This window comes from Triturus cristatus, chromosome 4_2 (genome assembly GCF_964204655.1).
Source record: "Triturus cristatus chromosome 4_2, aTriCri1.1, whole genome shotgun sequence".
Taxonomy (NCBI): Eukaryota; Metazoa; Chordata; class Amphibia; order Caudata; family Salamandridae; genus Triturus; species Triturus cristatus.
Window position 1 is genome coordinate 965094289 of NC_140586.1, and position 18710 is coordinate 965112998.

At 45.9% G+C, this 18710-nt stretch overlaps 1 pseudogene; it reads left to right on the top strand.

Annotated features, from left to right (window-relative positions):
* Positions 1-977: 977 nt before the first annotated feature.
* The window catches only part of LOC146839154 (uncharacterized), a 345435-nt pseudogene continuing 327702 nt past the window's right edge, over positions 978-18710 (top strand).

Sequence of the window (18710 nt, forward strand, 5' to 3'; positions counted from 1 at the left end):
TAACTTTATTTCTACAGATGACTGAAGTATGAACAGAAAAAGAAGGTTTTGTTTTAATGAACCGCAATGAAAAGGATTATTTTAAAGAAAGTTAAAACATTCTCGAGCACTAGCGAAGAAACACATTCTGTGTGCCAGGAATGGTGAGGAACTTCGAGAGGAAGAAACTGCTGAACACCAGAGTAAACTGAAAGTCTGCAACTATTAATTGTAAGAATATTTTCACTTAAAGGAAACATTTCAAGATTGCTGGACAAAAGAACATTGGCCGCAATTCATACCCACGCCGTGCACTTGAGAATACTCAGAGTTGTAAATTCTGCCTGATGGTTTATGAGAAATGCCTTGGAGGCCCAAACCTCTCCCCAACAGATCAGTATCCGTACACGTGATGTGAGAGAACTGTCATGAAGACCATTAGTCTCAGTTTACAAGAGCTACTTTTTGTCTCCGTCTCCTGTGATTCAGAGGAGAAGAACCATTGATTAAACGAAAGTCATTGTAAATACTCTTTCTCAGATGGCGTTACAGCAAAGATGCTGGATTATCACTTTCAATACAGAAAGATTTTCCCCCACCAACTCTGTTTCTTGGGTTGATCCAAGTGGTTTCATAGTGTCCTGGACCTCCAAAGTCGATCATGTATCTGCCTTAGCCTTAGCCGATGAGTGTAAAAAGCCTGCACTGGCACAGAAAGCTTAAAAGGGGCCATTGTTATGCTATTGATAATTCATAAAATCACCCTGGCATGCCTTAATCACCTGCCATTACTTGTATGAACAAATACACTTAACAGGCAAACACTAAACCCCAAAGACCTTATCAGTGCTTTTAAAACTCCTCATTCAAATGTGAGAAACTGGAGTCACAAAATGAGTCTAATTCAACTTGAGAGAACTCACCCGGACATAACCTGGAGAAATGGAATCGATGAGGGACATCTTAATATATACATGGTACTCCTTAGCGAACGTTTATAAGACAAGTTAGATAAGTGCCTTCAAAGGTTGGAAAATGATCTCCGGATAAAAACTATCATTAGTTAAATGTTAAGAAGAGCTTCTGCAGTGTAGTTTAGAAGTTAATGTTGAGTGTAACATAAACAAGAACAGACTCTGGAATCAGATTCAGTCTTAAGATGGCCTGTATCCAGGAACAGACCCAACTTGGAGAAACAAACAACTCAAATATGAGCAATGAATTTGAGAACAGCTTTAGTTATCAATTCCACCTCACTAAACATGAGAGAACTGACAGTGAACAAAAACCCTATCACTGTCCTGAATGCCAGAAAGGCTTGAGTAACAAATCCTCTCTCATTGAACATGTGAGAACCCACACTGGGGAAAAACCTTACCAATGCAATGAATGCCAAAAAAGGTTCAGTCGGAAAGGCAGTCTCTCTCAACATGAGAGAACACACACTGGTCTAAAACCTTATCACTGCACTGAGTGCCAGAAAAGCTTTAGTCAGAAAGAGCGTCTCACTCAACACGAGAGAACACACACTGGGCTTAAACCATATCAGTGCTCTGAATGCCAGAAAAGCTTCAGCCTGAAAGGTAATCTTGTTCACCATGAAAGAACACACACTGGGTACAAACCTTATCAGTGCACTGAGTGCCAGAAAAGTTTTAGTCGGAAAGGTAATCTTTCTCTACATAAAAGAATACACACTGGGTACAAACCATATCAGTGCTCAGAGTGCCAGCAAAGCTTTGGTTGTAAATTCAGTCTTATTGAACATGAGAGAATCCACACTGGGCAAAAACCTCATCAGTGCTCTGAATGCCAAAAAGACTTCAGTCACAAAACAGTTCTAACTAAACATGAGCTTATGCACACCGGCCATAAAGCTTATCAGTGCACTGAATGCCAGAAAAGCTTCAGTCAGAAAGGCAATCTCACTCAACATGAGAGAACACACACTGGGCTAAAACCTTATCAGTGCACTGAATGCCAGAAAAGCTTTAGTCGGAAAGAGCACCTCACTCAACATGAGAGAATACACACTGGGCTAAAACCTTATCAGTGTACTGAATGCCAGAAAAGCTTTAGTCATAAACAGAATCTCACTCAACACGAGAGAATACACACTGTGCTAAAACCTTATCAGTGCACTGAATGCCAGAAACGTTTCAGTCGGAAAGATAATCTTGCTCGACATAAAAGAACACACACTGGGTACAAACCATATCAGTGCTCAGAGTGCCAACAAAGCTTTGGTTATAAATTCAGTCTTATTCAACATGAGAGACTCCACACCGGGCAAAATCTTAATTAGTGCTCTGAATGCCAGAAAGGCTTCAGTCAGAAATCTACTCTTACTCAACATGAGAGAATCCACTCTGGGCAAAAACCTAATCAGTGCTCTGAATGCCAAAAATTGCTTTTGCTTTTGGGGCAGTCTCACTCATCACAAGAGAATCCACACTGGGCAAAAACAATATCCGTGCACTGAATGCCAGAAAAGCTTTAGTTGGAAAGACGATCACATTCAACATGAGAGAACACACACTGGCCAAAAACCTTATCAGTGCACTGAATGCCAGAAACTATTTAGGGGCCAATTACGATGTCGGTCAGAAAACATTCCGACCAAATTGGTTTTGGAATGGTTTTCGAACGACTCGGGTTCGGGTGGTCCGACCGACTGATTTAGATAGTTCCAAACACCGTTGACTTCAATGGGAGCCTGTGTTCCGACTGACAACACAGGTTTCAGGGTTTCAATGCTTTTGCATTTGACTCGTGAGGGACATCTAGTAACAACTAGTTGAACTGCAGCTCTTTGTAGAATTATTTTGATATTGGACACTATAATATTCACTGCCCACTGCTAATCTCGTCCCATAATGCTTTGCAGGGCCTTTGGCTGGGATTGTATTTTTGCCCATAACTGTGCTTGGGGTGGTCCTAGGAGGAAGGGACCACCACTGAATCGTTCAGCATGATATGCTCTTTGTGTTCAAGGTATCTGCTTGGTCCTCCCCCTAGGTTAGGGGGGACCCCAAAATCATCACCTCTCTCATTACCTAATATTTTCATTCTCGAAGTTCACTTTTGTGAATTGGTTATATGCTTTTTAGCATGTAAAATTGCTTTTGAAAGCATTTGTGGGTGTTGTTGATTTTGCTGCTACGCTACGTGTTTTAGCACAGTTTTTACACTGTGCTACGTACAATTTGCGTAGTGCGTAGAAGCGCAAACTACGCATGCTCCGTGAGCGTAGCGTAGTACTACGCCCAGGGTTAATGTAAATGAGTGTTCCAGGCATATAAGCTGTAGATCATTGTTTGCACTTTGATTTCTTCGAAGAAGTCTTTCCAGTCACAGGGTAGGTGACTCCTCCTTTCGGTGATAGTGTCATGCTAAACGCCCGTGTCCCGACTCCCACAAAGTGCGCAACCTATGTTTGTCACCCGAACACAAAGAAGAAGACTGTGACGCGTGCCAGGCTTTCCGCTCCAAGAAAACACTTTGCGACCGTCGAGCTCGATGTTGCGACATGCAAAGCCAGCACACAAGCTCCATTCCAGACATCTTCGATCAACAGTCAGACGAAGAGGCCGGCAAGGCCATGGGAACAGAGGAGGACCAAGAGCCGGTCAACATCGTAGATTTCGAATCCGACCAAGAGGAGGACCTCCCACAGGATCAACGTACCATGAGTAAACCTCCACCCTCATCCCAAGAGACTATTTCAGTTAAAAATAAGGCTCCGGTCCAACCGGTGTCCTCGGGCCCCGGTCGGCACAGAGATCACACTTCTGACACCTCGCCCTATGGCTCGGCACTGAAGCCATCCAAAAAGCCTTCCGGCTACGAAAAGGCTCCCTCCAAACCAAGTTCGGAGCCCAAGCCTTCGGGGTCGAAATACAGGTCCGGCACCGACCCTCACCATTCGACCCGAAAAAATTGTCGGACCCGAAAACATCAAAGGTTTCGACTCTGGCACCCAAAATGTCGGCGCCAAAACAGACTGAAGTGCAGAAAACGACTACAAAGCCTAGTTTTGATGCCCCAATTGAAAACCGGATCCGAAACAAAAGCATTTGTATATCCATCCACAGACTGGCCATATCACCACTAAACTGACTCTGAAAAGAAAGGCTGATGTAGAAGAAGAATTTCACATTCCTTTAAAGAAGAGATCTGTTGGAACTAACCTTTCCCCTCCTCCTCTTCCTTCATCACCACCTTCCCCTCAGCTGCAACCAATTTCACCTGAACATTCACCACCACATACACCTGACAGCCAGGATGATGAGGATGATGGTCAGGCTAGAGATGATGATCAACCATTTCAAGACCCATCAACTTCAGGAAACGTAACCCAAGAGTAGTAAAGCTCATAGGGGAACGCGGCATCAGCACTCACCACAAAGATAGCAGCCATACCATCGGCGGGCACTCCAAACTGTTTCAGGTGACGCCGGAGCGCTGAACGACTATGCGGAGCTATAACAACTTCACCCATATTGACACAGAAAAGAAAAGAGAACTCACAGACACCAGGAGAGGCACCACCTCCTGATAAGGAATCAAAACTTATTGAGGCTTCGGGGAAAAGGGTAGCTTCTCAAGCAACTACTGAAGTACCGGGGATTTTAGGACCCCAGCGGTGCCAGGGGTAGCACCCTTTGACTTCGTTTTCCATGTTGGCGTAGTATTATAAAATTCCACTCTCATGGTAATGTAACAAAGAACTTGGCAAAAGAAGCTGAAATATGAAAAAGACATCTTTATTAAACTCAAATGAGTGAGACTACGTCGCACAGAAGCCTTAGCAACTGAATGAGGCAGTCTCCAGAACAAAAAAGAGTCTTCTCTTTTATACTGAATATTACGCTTTGGGCAACACCGCCCCTGTTTCACAAGTGGTCATTCACATATTTTGGCTTCAAAGAAAAGGCAGAGTCATGATGACAATCCCACATTCCAGTTCGTTCAGCCCACAATCTTTTAACCCAGCAAGGCTCAGAACCCTCATCAGATATCAGCAGACCCCAATAAAACGGGCACCTCCTGCTCGTAAAACAAGCCATAAAGTAGGAAACAGAGTCAGATGTGAAAGAGATTAGCCGGAGGCTTGTGTGGGATGAAAAGGCTTTATGGTGGGTCAAACCCTGATGCTAATCACAGATGGCCGTAGGACGGGGAGCTCGTGAGACCGGACTGACTTGGGGCAGCGGAGCAAAGCTGCACAGGTCAAAGAGAAGTCAAACAGAAAGTATATGTGTTCTAAAGGCCCGTACTTGTTTGTAATGTGTAGCCTATGTGAGGGCAACCATAAGATGGCCACCGCTCTAAGATGGAACCCATGAAGTCAATGTATAATATCGTATACATAGTGCATTTATCGATGAAATGTAATGAAAAGCACTTGTACATATCGCATTGGCCATTCGTGGTTCACTAATACCCGAATAGACAGGGGTAGGGCCCTGCCTCCTACGCGGTCACAAATTTAAAAGTACCACACTAATTTCTGGCGCGTCTCCAACACCCAGGCACTGTTAGCGTGATATGACTGTGCGCACTGGGATGAAATGGAACAACTGATCCAATATTTCTTTTTTTTAAAGTAAGTAATTCTTTATTGTATGATTATCTAAAATCATTTACAAATACAATACATGTTACATCATTGATAAATAAACTTGATTGATTAGAAGATCTAAAGATTTTAAGAACGTCTAAAAAAATAAATAAATGCAGCAGAAAAGAGGAGCAAGACTAAAAGGCATGGGAGCGTGGACGTGCAATACGATGTCATGCAGGCATAAGTGTAACTATTTTGTGCGCGGGCAGACGGATGGAATGAAACATATGTGAGCCGTGAAAGAACGATGAAAGAACGTAAAAAGAAGATGGAGCGACGTCACCGAATAGGACTAAGAGGTATGGGTGCCTGAGCATGCAGAAAAGTGTCGTTGAGGCGTGCATGTGCTTTTTATACGCATAGGCATGTGGGATACATTGAGGGACAGGCACCTCCCAAAGCAAACAATGCAATGTAAAATGATGATAAATAATCGTGCAAATGGGCGAAATACAAAATCATGACGCCAGGGTTGCTGCCACAGTTGATGATCTGTGGCTCATGTATTATTTTGCTGCCGTCATCAGCTCTTGCGTTGATCGTAGAGTCATTCCGGCTACCGCATAGAACTCCCCGAATGGTGCGATCTCCATCGGCGCTGTAGTGGTGTAGATGAACGTGAGAGCCTCCTTGCAGGATCTTACGCCATTTTGAATGAACAAAGTTCTTAAATATCGGCGCCTCAGGCTCAACAGAACTGGACAGCAGCAGACAACGTGCTCAGCAGATTCTATATGGCATTGGCACAAACAACATCTGCTACTTCTTGAAGGTGTATTTTTCCAGTGAGCCCTGTAATCCTGTATTGGTAATGTTAGGAGCCTAGTCCTCAGAACATTCTGTAGGGCTTGCCTTCTCGAACCTGCTTTCGTGTATGGTTGACATGAGCTAGCTTCCTGTGAGTAAACGAGGCCCTCTGCGCCATGAATAGATCTGATCTGTTCGAGATCCTGCTGCCTTGAAGTGATCTTTCCCTGTTTTTTAGCAGGATTTTTAGGTCGTTACTTGTTAGTGGTATGTCCGTTAGGAGATCAGCTGGCAGAGCCAGTGTCTTGTTGGCCGTCAAGAGATACCTTGCCCAGCAACTGGTGTTATCGGTGAAAACTATTCTTCATTTTTCCCTGATTGTGCCAGGAACCTGCCTTAATCAAGTGATGATAACATTTAACAATGTCTTTTTGACATTCTATATCCGTTGCTGGAATATTGAACTTTAGGCGAATGAGTGTGCGCCCTGTCGAATGTGGAATCTTAAAAACCGTTCCAAAAGCCATGGTGTGCAGGCGCTTCAATTTGTCGGAAGTCTGAGATGGCCCAGTTTGGGCGGAAAGATGTTGGTTTTTAGAAGTGCCTCTCCCAGATCCGCAGTGTATAAGATAAACAGCTGCGATCACACAACCCTGTTGTAGCCCCTTGTTCGTGTAGATCTTGGCTGTTGCACATGCCTGTGTACGACTGGTGCGAACCCAGGTGCCGGCATGAAGTGACATGATGGCCGCCAGTTTGCGAGTTTTGCCACAGTATATTATGGTCGATGCCATCAAATGCAGCACTGTAGTCAACAAAACATGCATATAGTGGAGGGTTGGCGACCACTGTGGCCTTCGTTGCCAGATATGATAGCACGAAGGCATTGTCCATAGTCGATGAGTTCGGCCGAAATCCTGTCTGGGATTGCGATATGATTTGATTTTTTGTTATCCATACCTCTAACTCTTTCAAGAGCACTTTTGCAAATGCCTTCCCATCGACGTCCAATATTGCGATCAGTCTGTAGTTCTCCGGCTGTGACGCATCCTCCTTTTTTATAGATGGGTTGTAAGATGGAACCTTTCCATGAGTCCGGTACTGCTGAGGTGTTATAGCATTGGTTAAATAGGCTGTGCATGTGTGGGGCCCAAAAATTTCGATCGTCATTGAAGATGCTGCCTGGTAGAATTAGGCCCGGGAGCCCCGTCCTTCCTGATTCCCTTGAGGGAGGTTAGAATTTATTTTTCTGCTGGGGCAAGGTCCTCTGCTTGATTCTTGTCGGGGTAATTGCCTTCTGCCTCCATGGTTTTTGCCATGGGGTTATCTTGGTCGACATATAGCCTTGTTGCGTGGTCTGCCCATTTGTTGGCAGGTACAGCATTATGGATATGGCTTCCACCGTTTAGACCATTAACATAGCTCCAAAACTCCCTGTTCTTATTGGGTGCTAGCAGAGCATAGATGTGTTTCCATTTTTCTTCTCTATCGGTTTGTTTCAACTGCCAGACAGTTTTTTTGTGCAGTTTTCTGGATGTTTTAAAAAATGTTTCCGTCTGTGGGCACTTTTCTCCCCTGTACTGTAACTCTGCCAACTGAAAGCTTTTTGCTCTCTCTGAATGCTTTGATGTCGATTAAATTGATTGGCCCATTTCCAGTGCGTTTGCCTTTATATGTGGGGTGCCTTCCCTTTGGTATCACTTTGTTCGCCCTAATTTGGCAGGGTATGCCCAGACTTGGGTCCCTTGCTCACTTTGCCACTGGATTCAAGATAGCTTGGCTGATGAGGGTTATGAACCCGAAACCGGTCCCAGGATGCTTGTTTCCGGTCCAGGGAAGACATGGCGTGGCAGTTCGGGCTGGACTGTTCCCATGAGGCACAGGGTCAGACTGATTTGCATATGGCCATGTCCGAACTGGGGTGGCGGAGTGGGCTAAAGAGTGATGATGGATTAAACCCAGATCAGTTGACTGGGGGTGAGTGTTTGATTTGCTCAAACGTTCCGTCCATCATCCCCTTTGGTATCGCTGTGTTCGCCCTAAGTTGGCAGGGTATGCCCAGACGTGGGTCCCTTGCTCACTTTGCTACTGGATTCAAGATAGCCTGACTGATGAGGGTTATGAACCCGAAACCGGCCCCAGGATGCTTGTTTTCTGTCCAGGGAAGACATGGCTTGGCAGTTTGGGCTGGACTCTTCCCATGAGGCACAGGGTCAGACTGATTTGCATATGGCCATGTCCGAACTGGGGTGGTGGAGTGAGCTAAAGAATGATGATGGAGTAAACCCAGATCAGTTGACTGGGGGTGAGTTTTGATTTGCTCAAACTTTCCGTCCATCATCCCCTTTGCTATCACTTTGTTCACCCTCAGTTGGCTGGGTATGCCCAGACGTGGGTCCCTTGCTCACTTTGCCACTGGATTCAAGATAGCCTGGCTGATGAGGGTTATGAACCCGAAACCGGTCCCAGGATGCTTGTTTCCAGTCCAGGGAAGAGATGGCTTGGCAGTTCAGGCTGGACTGTTCCCATGAGGCACAGGGTCAGACTAATTTGTATATGGCCATGTCTGAACTGGGATGGTGGAGTGAGCTAAAGAATGATGATGGAGTAAACCCAGATCAGTTGACTGGGGGTGAGTGTTTGATTTGTTCAAACGTTCCTTCCATCATCCCCTTTGGTATCGCTTTGTTCACCCTAAATTGGCAGGGTATGGCCAGACGTGGGTCCCTTGCTCACTTTGCCACTGGATTCAAGATAGCCTGGCTGATGAGGGTTATGAACCTGAAACCGGTCCCAGGATGCTTGTTTCCAGTCCAGGGAAGACATGGCTTGGCAGTTCGGGGTGGACTGTTCCCATGAGGCACAGGGTCAAACTGATTTGTATATGGCCATGTCCGAACTGGGGTGGTGGAGTGAGCTAAAGAATGATGATGGATTAAACCCAGATCAGTTGTCTGGAGGTGAGTGTTTGATTTGCTCAAACGTTCCGTCCATCATCCCCTTTGGTATCGCTTTATTCGCCCTAAGTTGGCAGGGTATGCCCAGGCATGGGTCCCTTGCTCTCTTTGCCACTGGATTCGAGATAGCCTGGCTGATGATGGTTATGAACCCGAAACCGGTCCCAGGATGTCTGTTTCCAGCCCAGGGAAGAAATGGCTTGGCATTTCGGGCTGGACTGTTCCCATGAGGCACAGGTTCAGACTGATTTGCATATGGCTATGTCCGAACAGGGGTGGTGGAGTGAGCTAAAGAATGATGATGGATTAAAACCAGATCAGTTGAATGGGGGTGAGTGTTTGATTTGCTCAAACAGTCCGTCCATCATCCCCTTTGGTATCGCTTCCTGCAATCAGAGCATTAGATAGCGAGGCCATGATTTCTGGCCAACTTTTCTGAGGGCCAGTTGGGCATATAACCTGTTTCCACTTGTTGTATCTGGCCTGACTTATGGGTCCCCATTTAATTTGTTTAATCAGTGCTGGTTCATTGTTTGGATTAAGCATTTTACCAGCAGTTAGGTGTTCCTCATGCATCATGGTGCTTATATTGACGAGGATGGATATTGGATGGTGATCGCTTGCAGTAGTGTGTAGCACCTTATATTCTTCACACCTCTTCAGTAGGTTCTTGCTCAGGAAGATGAGGTCTTGCGCGGAGATGTTTTTAAATGTAGGTTGTAGTTTCCTGCTTGGCTGCCCTACTTGGTTCAGGGACTCCAGGTTTGATTTATTGATGCAGGCTTCCATGATATTCCGCCCACTATCCCCTTGGCTTTGTTCTGGGGGGCACAGGTCTCTCATGTTAAGTCCCCGGTAATAATACATTCATGCTCTGGGTTCTCATAGAGATATTCTCTAATCAGTCCGGTGATCTTCCTGGTGTTTGCTGTTTTTGCCTTTTTGTTTGGATTAACATGGAGGTTAATTACTGCTTGTGGTCGGGATACCCTCTAATCCAATTCCTTTTATAGTAGTGATCTGAACGTCAGGTGAGTGCGTGGGGCATTCCTCCATTTATACTTGCAGGTTTAGCTTTACAAAGATTGAAACCCCACCGATCGGTCTTCCAAAGATGTTTTTTTTGTTGGCCAATTTGTGGGTCGCCTGAAAGCCTTTAATGGAATTTAGTGTTATTGTCCATGTTTCCTGCAAGCATAGAATATCTCCTGTTTTGAGAAAATCCATGGCTTCTTTGTTTGCTAAAGTCGATTTGAGCCCTGCCACGTTCCGAACTTATTAGTATGATCTTAGTATGGTATCCTGCGTTGTTGTAGTCTGGACAAGATCGAAAGATTTCTTGTGCTAGGGATTTGCCCTCCCGTTGGTATGCAGTGCCGTTGAGATCCAGGTGCAGTCCTCTGATAGAACGTCCTGAGATGCTCTTACCTCCATGCAATGTCTGGTAGCATCGCCCTTATGAAGCTTGAGTTTAATACTGTTGTCGCAGGTTTGACTTGGGATCGATTTTATGCCCCTTAATATACTTTTCTGTGGTACTGGCGCCGCGTGTTTGTACGGCCTCTGTAATAGTACTTGGGGATACTTTTCCGTTGGGAATTTAGCTACACGGACACCCCAATCCTTAAGTAGATCTTTTTCCGCCATGATGTTTTGAGTGTCTAGCTTGTTGGTCCACTTTGTTAGAGTTGACTCCCTATGGCTTATCCAGGTGTAATTTTTAAAGTGCACCGATGCAAGGTGGGCTGATGTTAAATAGGCCAATAGGGTATAGACGACGGGAGATATAGGATGTTTGAGCGATTTAAAATGTCACCTGGGCCTCTTGTCTGAAATTCAGGGGTGAGGATCACCGTGAGCTCCGATTCTACCAAAAGTTCTTTTCCCAAATTATTTCTCTCAGACTTGTGTCTCTGCCCTTCGTGCAAAGTTGTTTGATCTGGAATCCCTGTTTGGCCATTATTCCAGCAAGGCGCGGCTTGTGTTTTCCCATCTAATTTAATATTAAAAAGTTTCTACATGTCTGATCCCTTTGGGTGAGCGTTGACGTCTTCCATACTAATGTACGCTGTGAAGTTGCTATATTTTGGCCTTTGCATCGCGTTTCCGTTAAGGATGGGTGTACCTTCGACGAGCAAGGTTCCTGCTCTAATGCTGGTGTCAACATCTCCAACTTCTCACACGGTTGCATTTCGGTAGACCTGTGTCCTGTTATTCGAATTGTCGTATTTTTGCCCTTGCCTCCCATCTTTCTATTCCTTCAGTAGCGTTTCTGTGGTTGGTGTTCGCCACCTCGGCATAGGATTGTACCTGAGGATTGAGGACAGTGTGGAAGTTTCACATTCGGATACTTTGGAATAGACGTTACCTGGCAGTTATTCACCTGAGAAGCTTCGACTATAGTGCTGTTTCTCATTTGGAAGATGGGATAGTTCAATGGGCCCATTGTCGGTGCTGTCTGTGCCGGTGTCAGGGCTGGTTGCAGACTTGGTTTGAGAAAGTTGTCCTTTCATGCTTTATTTGTATGAATGTATGAATGTCGTCCCGCTTTTCCTTTTACTTGTTTTCAGAGATTTCCATAATTCTTTCTTTTGCCGTCTGAGGAGCTGCCCTTCAATTGCTCTTTGGCCTGTTTTCCTGCTTTGATGCCCATCGTCTGAGCTGCTTCGCGGGGCTCCCACTGTTGCCCGGGCGCATGTTACTGATTGTTGCGGCTGTGCCAAGTCTTACTTCTGGTTCCATGGATGTTGTTACTGCTCTCGGGTATGGATCCTCCTTTTCAGAGTTGTTCCTGTTTTGTTATTTGACTGTGCTTCACTACATTGATTTATTAAGGTTGTTAGCAAGTCAGGCAGTGTAGTTCGTGTTTCCACTATTGCCTCACTAAAGCTTTTTGCTGGACTTGTGCTGCCCCCTTGGCCGTTTTCTCTGGTAGTCCACTGATCAACTTTGGAATTAATCATGTCCATTTTTGTTAATTGTCAAGACACTTTGTGCAAGCATGTGTATTAAATCCACCTGTATCTCTAATTTGTGGGATTGCCAGGTGAGTGGCTTTACTGCTGCCAGCTATGATGGATTTATTAGGTTTAGAATATATTCCGGGCCATTCCTATGAACTGAATCTTGATCATCAGACTGGATTCTGGAATAACGGCCGTGACAACTCCTGTGGGTTCCTCTACCATTAATTGTGGTTTACTGGCTGATGTGGCTTTTGTTTTTAATAGCTCTGTAAATGAGGAGTCTGAAATGCATAGGTCACCAAATTGTTGTTGTGTTTGCGCCCTTCCAGGAGGGTTAACGGGCGTGGAGCAATTCTGATTAATCCCCCGGCCACAGAGGTTAATAGAGTCGTCCAGTATATCCTGTTGCTGGTCATTTATGTGATGAATGAGGGCCTCTATTTCAAAAGCGTTCATATTTTGAATGTGTCCAGAGAGTGTTGGACCCTGCGATTTGGTTAGTGCTTCACCGTCGTTTATGGTTGATGTTATCTCAATAATCTCAGTTTGCTCTGTCCGATGTTCTGCCTTGTTGTGATTTTTTTGTTTGCTGATGGTATTTTGAGTATCATTGCTGGCCGTAGCCGTGTCTGCTATCTCTATGAGTCTCGCCATCTCTATGATTAATGAGTCTTCCAGGCTATCCTGAGCTGTGCAGTTTGGGATAAGAGGGGGGCCACTCCCTGCATTGCTGCCTCCTGGCTATCTAGCAAGGGGCTGGGGCTGATGTCTGATGCAACCCCCTCTTCCACCATACAACCCGTGTGGTCGCCTTGGGATTCTGTCTTCAGCCTTGTGAAATATTGATGTATCGGGAGGCGCTCTATTGCGGGTTTGCGAGTCACCCGGCTTCTGATGATGGTGCTGTGTCCTTTTCCTCCTCCCGCTACTGAAGTCAATGGGTAGTGTAGTTCGAGCCCTGACCCTGTGTTGCCCAGATCATGCAAGCTTTTCTGTCCTCTTATTGTTCCCCGTAGCTGCTGCACCCTTGTATCCTTGTTGTCGGAACCTAGAGGAGATCCTAGCGGTAGTCCTGTTCCTACAATCCACAAAAAACCTTGTGCGAATATTTCCAATTGCTGTAGAATGCGGAAGCCTGCAGCCTTGCCCTGCACGCCCAATATCTGGCCCGTTCTCTTGACTTCTGCTGCTTCGTTTGATTATGTCAAATTGCTGTTTGGACTTGCGCCGGCTGTCCTGCCTGGGACATTGATCTCATTTGTGAGGTTGAATTCCGGTTGGTTGATGAGTAGATCCCCCTATCCAGTGTATGAAAGTATAAATGTTGGTAGTATTGGCTTAGTTGGCTTAGATCTTGAAGGCTGAATGTTATAGGCTTTACCCAGGAGTCCCGGCTGTTCACAAATGTTCAAAACGTAATGTCTATGCCTGTGTGGCTTTATGATTGCTATGCAATGCCATGCCTTTTCCTGGGCGCCCCCAAGCCCCTTACAACACTCTACCTTGTCTCTAGAAGGAGCTCCGGGCTCAGTCCACTCCTCCCAAGGCAGGGTCTGGATTCCGTTTCTATGTCGTTCTACGTCCTTCTGGGGTCCTTCTTGATCCTTCTTGGTCCTGCTGTTCTGCTGTGCTCCGCTGTGCGTCCTGGTTCCCCTCTTTATTCCTCTTAGTCCTTCTCGGTCATCCTCTTGGTCCTTGCTGTGTGTGCAAGGAGCTATCTCCCCTGCCGCACGAAGCCGAAGGAGGGGGATGTGATATGCTGTGGTAGCTGATGATGGGTGGAGGAGGAGGCTGTGTGGTGTGGGCATGGCAAGAGGCCCCCCTATGACAGCTAAATCCTCCTCTGAAGCAGACAGCAACTGTATGGGTTTGAAGATGCCCAGTGCTCAGTAGCCAAACCAGACCGGTGGCAAGATGCAGCAGCAAGATGGCAAATACTGTCAGGAGGCTGAGCTGCTGAACTGCTACCAAGCTGCCGCCGCCACCGCTGCCGGTCGCTGTCAGGTAGCGCACCACAACAGGCGTGCGTGCTCCTCCCGGGCTTTGCCTTCGCTGCGAGGCTCTCCTCTGAACTCCGCAGCCCGTGATGTGCACACCTCCTGCTCCTTCTCCGCGGCTCTCAGCTCACTCGCGGCTCATTTCCGTTCGTGTTGCTTCTGCTTTCCAGGTCTCTCTGATACAATATTTACCCCCAGAACACAAATCAAAAGCTCAAGATCTGGTTCATGAAGGGGAACTTATTGCTAACAATCAAATAAGATGCTCTCTAGACGCTGCAGACACCGCTGCCAGAGCTATAAACACTAGTGTCTTTCTAAGAAGGCATGCCTGGCTCCGTGTATCTGGTTTTAAACCTGAGGTTCAAACTTCCATTTTAAATACCCCATTCGAAAAGGAACATCTATTTGGCCCAACGGTAGATTCTTCACGTGAGAAAATGAAGAAAGATACCGAGGTAGCCAAGTCTATGGGAGCCCTTCAGTCCACACAGGGCTGTGCTTCCTTTTGACGCTTCTTCTACAGAGAGGTTCCAAGAACACTGCATCAGAGGCTACCTCCACCTACAAGGGCAATAACCAACCATCTCCATCTGAGGGTTATTTCAGAAGAGGGTACAGGGGTAACAATGGTAAGGGCAGGGGACGGGGTTCAAATTCGCGCAACTCTCCTGCCAACACAAAGCAGTGACTTGCCTTCACTTCCCCCCGACCACTCAACACCTGTCGGTGGAAGACTCAGATTTTCTACCAATCAGGCAATCAATAACAACAGACAATTTGCTAATCTAAATTATCCATTCTGGTTACTGCCTGGAATTTATCAACATGCCTCCAAATATTCCACCAAAGCCCCACAAACTATCTCCAGACCACCTATACCTCCTCAAACAGGAGGTTCAGTCTCTACTTCTAAAAGGATCCATAGAACCTGTGCCGCCTTAGCATTAAGGGTCGGGCGTGTACTCCTTTTATTTCCTGATTCCCCAAAAAGACGGTTCTCTTAGACCAATTTTAGATCTCAGAGAACTCAAACGGTACATTCATTCAGTCCATTTCCACATGGTGACACTTCAACAGGTACTTCCTCTCCTACAGAAAGGCGACTTTCTATCTACTCTAGATCTGAAAGACGCCTACTTTCATATACCATTTCAACCTGCTCACCGCAAATTCCTCAGGATTGTGGTAGCAGGTCAACACTCTCCGTTCAGGGTTCTCCCATTCGGTGTCACCACCACCCCCCAGTCTTCACAAAGTGTCTGGCGGTAGTAGCGGCTCATCTAAGAAGACAAAGCATCCACGTCTTCCTGTACTTAGACGACTGGCTCATCAAAGTCAACACGTACCAACAATGTCAGCAGCACACTTCCAAAACTATTCGGCTACTGCATCAACAAGGGCTCACAATCAATGCTCCAAAGTCACATCTTCAACCAACCAATAGAAAGGACTACCTAGGATCCACAATAGATACTCAAAGAACTCTTGCATTTCCCAACTCAGCCAGAATTCAAAATATTCAGGCTTTAGTTCTCCGCTTTCAACCATTGGATTCCAGCTTGAGCTTACAGCTACTGGGAATTATGTCATCCTGCATCATGATCATTCCCCATGCCAGGGTGTACATGTGTCACCTTCAAGAATGCTTAGCCAGTCAGTGGAACCAGTCACAGGGTCCATTGACCGATCTAGTGTTGGTAAGCTCCAGCTCGAAGTTACATGCCGCTACTGGGAACGATGTCATCCTGCATCATGATCGTCCCCCAGCTCGAAGTTACATGCAGCTACTGGGAACGATGTCATCCTGCATCATGATCGTTCCCCCAGGTCGAAGTTACATGCAGCTACTGGGAACGATGTCATCCTGCATCATGATCGTTCCCCCAGGTCGAAGTTACATGCAGCTACTGGGAACGATGTCATCCTGCATCATGATCGTCCCCCAGCTCAAAGTTACATGCAGCTACTGGGAACGATGTCATCCTGCATCATGATCGTCCCCCATGCCAGGGAGCACATGAGTCCACTTCAAGAATGCTTAGCCAGTCAGTGGAACCAGTCACAGGGTCATTGACCGATCTAGTGTTGGTAAGCGGCCGTACTCATCGCTCTCTGCAGTGGTGAAACATACAAAATGTATCAAAAGGACGGCCGTTCATAGACCCGGATCCACAGACAGTACTGACAGCGGACGCGTCCCTCACTGGCTGGGGAGCTCATCTACAACAGCACACAGTGCAAGGCTTGTGGAGCCAATGACATAAGTTGCTCCAGATCAATCACCTAGAGCTGCTTGCAATGTTTCTAGCACTCAAGGCTTTTCAAACTCACCTACAGAGCAAAGCTGTCCTAATTCGTACAGACAACATGACAGCCATGTATTACATACAAAAACAGGGGGGACACACTCTCTCCAATTGTCCCACTTAGCCCAAGACATCTGGAGGTGGGCCATTCAGCACAAACTTTATACCCCGAGCAGAACATCTCCCAGGAGTTAACAACCAGATTGCAGATCTCCTCAGCAGACAGAGGCAGCAAATACTAGAATGGGAACTCCACCCTCAGGTCCTCCTTCCATACTTTCAACATTGGGGAGTCCCTCGCTTAGACCTGTTCCCCACATACCAAAATGCAAAATGCCCAAACTTCACGTCCAGGTATCCACACCGATTCTCCAAAGGCAATGCACTATGGATAAATTGGTCAGGGATATTTGCTTATACTTTTCCGCCATTCCCACTCATTCCATTAGTGGTTCATGGGACAAGCATCCCTGGCACTAATCCTAGTTGCTCCCACATGGGCACATCAACCTTGGCTCACAGCCCTATTGGAACTCTCAGTAGTGCCTCACTAAAAACTACCTGTTTCACCCAATGTTTTCACACAGAGCCATGGAGACATAAGAAATCTGGACCCCAGTCAACTCAATCTGGCGATCTGGCTCCTGAAGTCCTTGAGTTTGGCTATCTTAATCTACCGCCAGACTGCATGAATATTATCAAAGAGGCTAGACGTCCTGCCACAAAAGCCTGCTATGCAGCAAAGTGGACGCGGTTTGTAATATACTGTACTAACAACCACATCAACCCGCTTGATGCTTCTGTACAAAATAATATATGTTATTTGTTACATCTGCAACGGTCCAATTTAGCGTACACGTCCATACGCTTACATCTGGCTGCAATAGCTGCATACCTCCAAAATAGACAACATCTATCTCTTTTTAGAGTGCCTGTTATCAAAGCCTATATGGAGGGACTCAAAAGAGTCATTCCCCCGAGACGTCTACCTGCTCCAGTATGGAATCTCAACATTGTTCTCACTAGACTAATGGGTCAGCCCTTTGAGCCATTGCACAAATGCGAACTGCAATTTCTCACATAGAAAACTGCTTTCCTTGTGGCTCTCACATCACTCAGAAGACACTAAGAGTGGGTGAGCTTCAGACGTTAACTATAGAACAACCCTTTTTACAAATGCACCAAAATAAAGTGGTTCTTCAGACTAATCCTAAATTCCTTCCTAAAGTCATTTCTTCTTTTCCTATCAAAAAATCAGTTGAGTTACCCGTGTTCTTCCCTCAACCAGATTCAGTGGCAGAACGGGCCCTACACATTAGATGTGAAGAGAGCATTGCTTTATTACATAGAAAGGACAACACCTTTCTGTAACACACATCAACTTTTTGTTGCTTTTGCTCCACCACACAAAGGCAATCTAATATCAAAATCACGTATTGCAAGGTGGATAGTCGAGTGCATTCATATATGCTACGCTAAAGCAAAACGAATGTTAACAGAACGCAAAGTGGGGGCTTCTATGGCGTTCTTTGGAAATATACCCATAGAAGGCATATGCAAAGCTGCAACATGGTGTACTCCTCACACATTCACAAAACACTATTGTGTAGATGTGTTAGCAAGACAACATGCTAGAGTGGGCCAGGCAGTTTTACGTACACTATTTCAAACCCCTGCAACAGATACAGGTTATCCACTGCTTTGGGAGATAACTGCTACATAGTCTATGCATAACATATAATCTACAGCTCATACGCCTCGAACGGAAAATTCTACTTACCCAGTATGCACCTGTTCTTGTCATATAGAGCTGTAGAGTCATATGTGCCCACTCGCCTCCCCTGGTACCTATACCTGTTGCAGTAATATCTTATTTAGATACATGCATTCATGGACATCTCCTTTTGCTACTCTTACTAACTCCATTCTCACTCTCTGCGGGAAAACAATCTAACAATGGAGTCGATGCCCATGCGCACTATCACCAAAAGGAGGAGTCACCTACCTTGTGACTGGAAAGACTTCTTTGAAGAAAAACAAAGTGCAAACATCCGGACCCAACACTGTATACCTAGCATATGACTCTACAGCTCTATATGCCAAGAACAGATGCATACTGGGTAAATAGC